The following is a 6691-nucleotide window of genomic DNA, read 5'->3' as shown; positions in this document are numbered from 1 at the left end:
TGTCCATGGCCGTGCTGTCCATCCGCCCATGGCCTCTGTACCTCTTCTAATACGTTCTTACTCCCAGCAGTCGGCTTCAGTGTCCCCCCCCTTGGACCCCTATACTCTATTGCTTTCAGGAATTCTCCCCATCAAGAAGTAACTATTTTTTTTTCTTTTAAAACACAGCTTGAGCCATAAAGATTAACCCATTAGTTAAAATGAAGTACCCAGGGCGTCGAATGGCATTGAGTAGAACCTAAAACTTGCTTTTTTCTGCCCACTCGAGAGTCCTGTGATGACCCAAGGAGGTCTTGTAGCCTAGTCTTTTGTTTTGTTTTGGTTTTTTGTTTTAATCACAGAATAGATTTGCAGTTCTGTGCGCTGATACTCTCCTACTCTTCTTTGGGATTGACTCAGTGTCTGCCCTTGTTTGAGCAACAGGGGATTTCCCTATCACTTCACTGAATTCTGGTTCTTCGCCATGGGACAAGAAATCTGAGGTCCTAATAAGTCTTGCTCACCCAAGCCTCTGTTCTCCCACCTGCCCTGTGAAACTCCAAGTTCAGATAACTCAGCACACTTCCAGTAAAAGGGAAAAGGCCACACCATGGTTTAGTCTGGTTCAAAACTGAAGTTGGAAGGAATTGAAAGTCCCCTTAGTCCGGAGGGGAGAAATCTGTTTCACAAGCTGGTGTGTAAGTATGAAATGCAGACAACAAATACTGTTCTTAGGTCAGCAGTGCAGCTCTGGAGTTTAGCCTTGTCATCCCGGACTTACACTGTCTCTGAAAGGAAAAGATGACGGGGCATCATTGAAAGGAAAAGCCACCGGGCACCCGTGTTGTGAAAAGATGACTTCCCGGGTTTCAGCACCAATGTTAGGGGAAGGATGAAGAGAATGGGGGCATAAGGCCCATGGAGGTGTGGTGAGGCCTGGGGGCAAGGGAGATGCCTCTGAGGGGCCCATGTTGGGAATCCCTTCCCCCTGAGGGACCAGCCACACGACAGTATAGTACAGAATAGAGTTTATTCAGGTCATGGGGGAGTTAAGAGGGTGGTAGAGGCAGAGAGAGAGAGAGAGAGAGAGAGAGAGGAATAGAGGAGTAGAGGCTGGTCATGAACAAGTGGAGGGAGTGGGGGGAAGGGAAGGGGAAGTGGAGGGGTAGGGGTGGGAGAGCAAGGTTGAAAGAGGCCTCGAGAGGCAAGAGAGAAGAGGGTTACAGAATCCCAACAGTCTCTGCTTTCCTAACCTGGAGGCACATGACCTGGACAAACCGGAAAGGTGACTAAGGTGGAGGAGGTAGGGGGAAGGGCAGCTTGCTACTGGCCCCCTCCTTTCTCAAGTGAAGACTGTTTCTCTTCATCCGTTAAATGCAGTAGGGCTCATTGTGAGCTTATTGCCTACTGGTTTCCAGTTTCCAGTGTTGGGCTCAAACCCAGGATGTTAAGCTAAGCATCCTTTTACAGTTCCATACACTATTTTAATTTTTGTTCCTCCACCTTGACCTACATTATTGCATTAACATCTGTTTGGAAATGATTTAGTAGTTAGATGAATGAAATTACTGCTATGAATTTTTCCAGGTTTTTTTTTTTTTTTTTTTTTTTTTTTTTTTTTTTTTTTTTTTTGAGTATCACCTATGGTTGTCAGAGAAACCTTGTTACTAAGGTGGATATTGGTACAAAATGGACTCCCTTTGTCAGCAGGGTTTCTCTTTGTCAGAGGAGCTTGGAACTGTCCCCTCCCCCCTCCCCCCACCTCACACCATCTACCTGAAGACTGTCACGTAGCCTTGGAGAGATTACAGGTTCAGCTTCCTGTCCAAGCACCTGAATTCCCGGAATACCTCCCCATGCTAATGACCTTTGGCCTGCCTGGAGAGTCCTACCTCCTTCCCCAAAGCTATAGTACTCTTGGCCCACTTCCTGTAAAGTTGATCTCTCCCTAAAGCTGATCCCGAGTGTCTTTTCCGTTTGTATTCACAGGAAGTCAGAAACCCTATTCATAGACTCTGCCCCCGTGTCCTCGTGGGCTGGGGGAGTCCGTCCGACCCCAGGGAAACCCACATGTGGTAACAAGACCTAGTGTAGTTGCTAACTATTATGCACTCGGGAACAAAATGACAATTCTGAATTGCTTAATCATCTAATAGGGGATGAGTATCTTTAATATATGAAAGACTAAAAAAACATACATACAGTTGAGAGCTCAATACAAGAAAACAAAACTTTAAAAAAAGCAAATCAATAAATAGTCAAATAAATTGAACATACAGTTCTCAAAAGAAGTACAGGTGCCCAGTATGCATGAGTGTGCGTGTGTATACACACACACACACACACACACTCACACTACAATATTCAATATCTTTAGCCACTAGGGAAATAGAAATGAAAACTACACTGGGTTCCGTATCCCCCATTATAATGGCTGTCGTTAACACTGAGCAACTGCTAATACTGGCAAGGGGTTAAGAGGGTGTCTTTATACCCTGTTCCAGATTGTTGATGGGGACAGGAAATGAGCAGAGTTCTCTCTGCCCCTGCCAAATTAAAAGTTAATTGATAATGCAGCCTGCTCCTGGGTATAGTCCCACGGAATGCGTGGAGAGAGTGCCTACACTTAGTGATGCTCTGTTCACCAGAGCCAAGACATTAAATCAGTCTAGGTGTCCATCTGGAGATGAATAAAGAAAAAGTGACTCAGAAGATACATCGCATGTTTTCTCTCATAAGTGAAGAAGCATGTCTGGGAGGAGGTAGGTGAACGCACTTCCTGTGGAAATTTGGCAACCTGAGCATGGTGTTTGGAAGGAGATGTCCCCTATCGACTCATGTATTTGAAGATTTGACCCCCAGTTGGTGTGCTGTCTAACAGGTAAGCCGTGAGCTTTCTGTTTGCTTCCAGGTTGGCCATATTAGCAAGGACACCAAACCTCTGCCACCAGTGGGCATAAGTGAGCTCTTTCTTTGTAAGTGGCCTTGGTCATGGTGTTCCATGGAGCAACAGAAAACTAACACAGTTGGCTTGATCCCTGAATCTCACGTGAAGCAGAAGAAAACGTGAGAACAGCACGAGAGAGGCAGAGGTGAGTGGATCTCTGTGTTGGAGGCTAGCCTGGTTTACACAGTGAGTTCCAAGAAAGAGCTATATAGTGAGCTTCTGTCTAAAAAGGAAGGAAGGAAGGAAGGAAGAAAATACAGAGAGAAGAATAGGAACAGACAGGAGATGGTAATGGTATGAACATGGTCATACTTGATACACACACATACGCATCTGAAAATACCATTATGAAAGCTACTATTTGTGGAATAAATAGGTGCTAATTTAAATAGGTACATCAAATGTGTGAGTTATAAAAATAAAAAAGGGGCTCTTTGGAAGGAGGAAATAGATCAGTAGAGGTGGAGAGAGGGTCCTGGGGAAAGAGTGTGAGCCAGTGGGGTTCTCATTGGTTGTTTTGTTTAGTTAACATACTCTGATGATGAAGCGTTCCTGTGCTCAGAAAATTACTTCTCGGAAGAAAAGATAGATAGTAAACAAACCAAGAACTCCAGAAGTTGGGACTATAGCCAAATGTTAGAGTATTTCTCTAGCACACTCAATGGGTTTGGTTCTAGAAGTAAAAAACAATATTATATTTGAACACACACACACACACAGAGACACACATATATACACTCATTGATATACCTGCACAGGTCTGCAATCCCAGTTACTTGGGAGGCTGAGACAGAAAGATCAAAAGTTTGAAACCAACCTGGGCAAGAGAATGAGTTTAAGGGCAGCTTTGGCACCTTGGTGGGATCATTGAAGGAGAGGAAGAAGGAGAGGGAAAGGGAAGAGGGGGGAGTATGGAGGAGATGGAGGGGAGATGTGAGGAGGAAGGAGAAGGAAAGGGAAGGGGGGAGAGTATGGAGGAGATGGAGGGGAGATGTGAGGAGGAAGGAGAAGGAAAGGGAAGAGGGGAGAGTATGGAGGAGATGGAGGGGATGTGGGGAGGGAGGAGGGGGACTGAGAACATGCTGAGCTACAGCTTAGTTATGGAGCATGTGTTTAGCATATGAAAGATCCTATATTCAAATCTCTAGCACTATGACTGTGTGTGTGTGTGTGTGTGTGTGTGTATGTGTGTATGTATGTGTGTATGTGTGTGTATGTGTGTATATGTGTGTATATGTGTGTGTATGTGTGTGTGTATGTAAATAAGAGCACGGAGAGTTATTGGAGAGTTATTGGGGTTGATTGAGGGACCATTTTACCCCCTTTTACAGAATTGTTTGTTTTATGTGTACTAGTATTTTGCCAGCATGTATGTACATGCACATGGATCTTCTAGAGTTGCAGACAGCTGTGAGCCGCCCACGTGTGCTGGAATCAAACCTGGGTCCTCTGCAAGAGCAGCCAGTGCCCTGAACCACCATCATCTCTCCATCCTCCTCACAGTAGTTTTGAGATATCAAAATTACAGACAGGACCCTGGGCAGTAGTGTGGAGGGTAAGGGGAGGTGGGGAAGCACTGCCTGTGGTTTTTCCAGGGTGGCATGGGATTCCTTGGCATGGCACAGATTTGAATCTATGTCAAGACTATTCACAGGATGTTTATGTGTGCACTCAAAATGGCAGCGAGAGCAAACTTGAAATAGCACAAATGTTTAAAGTCTGGAAGCCTGCCTCCAGTGATACACCTCCTCCAACAAGGCCACACCTCTGAAGACCAAGCATTCATTGTCTAAGGAGAACATCTCGTTCAAGCCATCACACAAATAAACACAAATTAGAAACTGAGTTTTGTGACATTATTTCATGGTCATATATTTGAGGCACTATGTCAGTTTAATTTTCCCACTTAGAAATATCCTTTTTTCAACCTCATTATGTACATTTTTTACATTAAAAATGACATGTATTTGCCTGTGTGTGCACATAAGTGCACGTTCCTTGGAGGCCAGAGAGGGTGTGGGATGCTCTGGAGCTGGAGGTACCAGCAGTTTGGAGTCAGCCAAAGTGCATGCCGGGAACTGAATCTGTGGCCTCTGGAAGAACAGCAAGTGTTCTTAACTGCTGATCCATCTCTCTAACAGCAATTAAAGAAAAAGAGGCTGTGAGTTTGAGAGAGAGCAAGGAGAGAGGGACACATGGTAGGAAGGGGGATGATGCAATTATAACCACAAAAAATAAAAGTTGTAAGTATATGCATATATTAGCATTTATTTGTGTGTCAGAGCATGCTCATTTGCAGACAGACAGACAGACAGACACACACACACACACACACACACACTGAGTCATCCTGAAGGCCCCTGGCTTAACCTGTGGGTATTGAATATAGATGAGAAACTTGCTCCTGTGACTATAGAAATAACTCAGACTGAGTATGAACTTTCAGGCAACATTTCTAACTGGAAAGTAAAGGAGTCAAAGACAGGATCAACCCAGCTTTCAAGAAATTTACTTTTCCTACAGACCTGGAAAGTGTAGGCGTTTTATTGAGTTGTTCCGGGGTAAAGTTTATTAGTCAGGAGGATGACTTTTTTCCCTCCAGGAAATTTCTTACTTACGGTTAGGGGAGATTTTTCCCATTTAGGATACAAATTAGTGGCAGTTTGTTCTCAGAGACATCTGGACATGGCCCTGTATGTGGAGGGTTTGTCTTGTGGTAAGACAAGAGGGTGGGGACAGGTGCTGAAGAGAGGCACGTATGGGTGACAGTGTCTAAGGACTCAAGGTGTGAGCATTCCTCGTCTCTTACCCCACGTGTGTCTAGACTGGCCTCTCTCAGCAAGCCTTGGAACATCTTGTGTCCCTTCACCATTATGGGACTTTACATGCTCATATTAGTTTGCTAAAATAATTCTCTGGAAACTTCCTGAGAAGGAGTACATGGAACATACAATTTTCTGAGTCTTGAAAACGTTTAGGGCTGGTAAGGTGTCTGGGGGTAGCAGCGCTTGCTTCTGTGCCTGGGTTTTGTGTGACCCACGTGGTAGGAAGGGGCACAGACTCAAGTTATCCTTTGACTTCCACGTGCACACCACGGCTTCTTCCCCTCTCTAAATAAATAAATAAATGTAACGAAAATGTCTATTTACATTTAATTAATAGTTTGGCCTGGTGTAGACTTCTGGATGTGACTGGTCATGACTGGTCATCTTGACTACTGGGAAGGATGAGGCCTGAGGGTCCACGTTCCAGGAGTAACTGAGTCACTCCAGGCTTGCCTGTGTCATTTAGCGCAGAACGAGTCAAGGGTGCACGAGGGAAGTGAGTCCGCGGGCTCAGGACTGGGGTCAGGAGACCTATCTATGGATTTTCATTTTTATTTTTTAACTTAGAAGTCATTGAGTTCCTGTCCTCTAGCCTTCGGTTTTGCTGTATTAAAAGAGGGACACTTCTGAATCTGAACCCCACATCACTACCTTTGCACTTGTCTTTTTTATTTTAATTTTTTTTTTTTTTTTAGGAATACTGTTCTTTTCTGATAGTTCTAACATGCTTGCCTTGAAGGGGGAGGGGGAGCCCATTTGATGGACCCTTCCATCTGGAGATCTAAGGTCTTCGGTCTGGGAACCGTCTCTATCTCTTTCCTGTGATTTACCCTGTTCTTCCAGGAAGCCCCACGTGTGAGGGCATACCTTCTAACACACTTTATCAGCTCCATTGTTTCATTCCTCACCCGTTTTCTAGGAGGTTTCTTCCACTTTATTT

This window comes from Micromys minutus (assembly GCF_963924665.1).
Source record: "Micromys minutus genome assembly, chromosome: 6".
Classification (NCBI taxonomy): Eukaryota; Metazoa; Chordata; class Mammalia; order Rodentia; family Muridae; genus Micromys; species Micromys minutus.
This window is presented reverse-complemented; position numbering follows the sequence as displayed.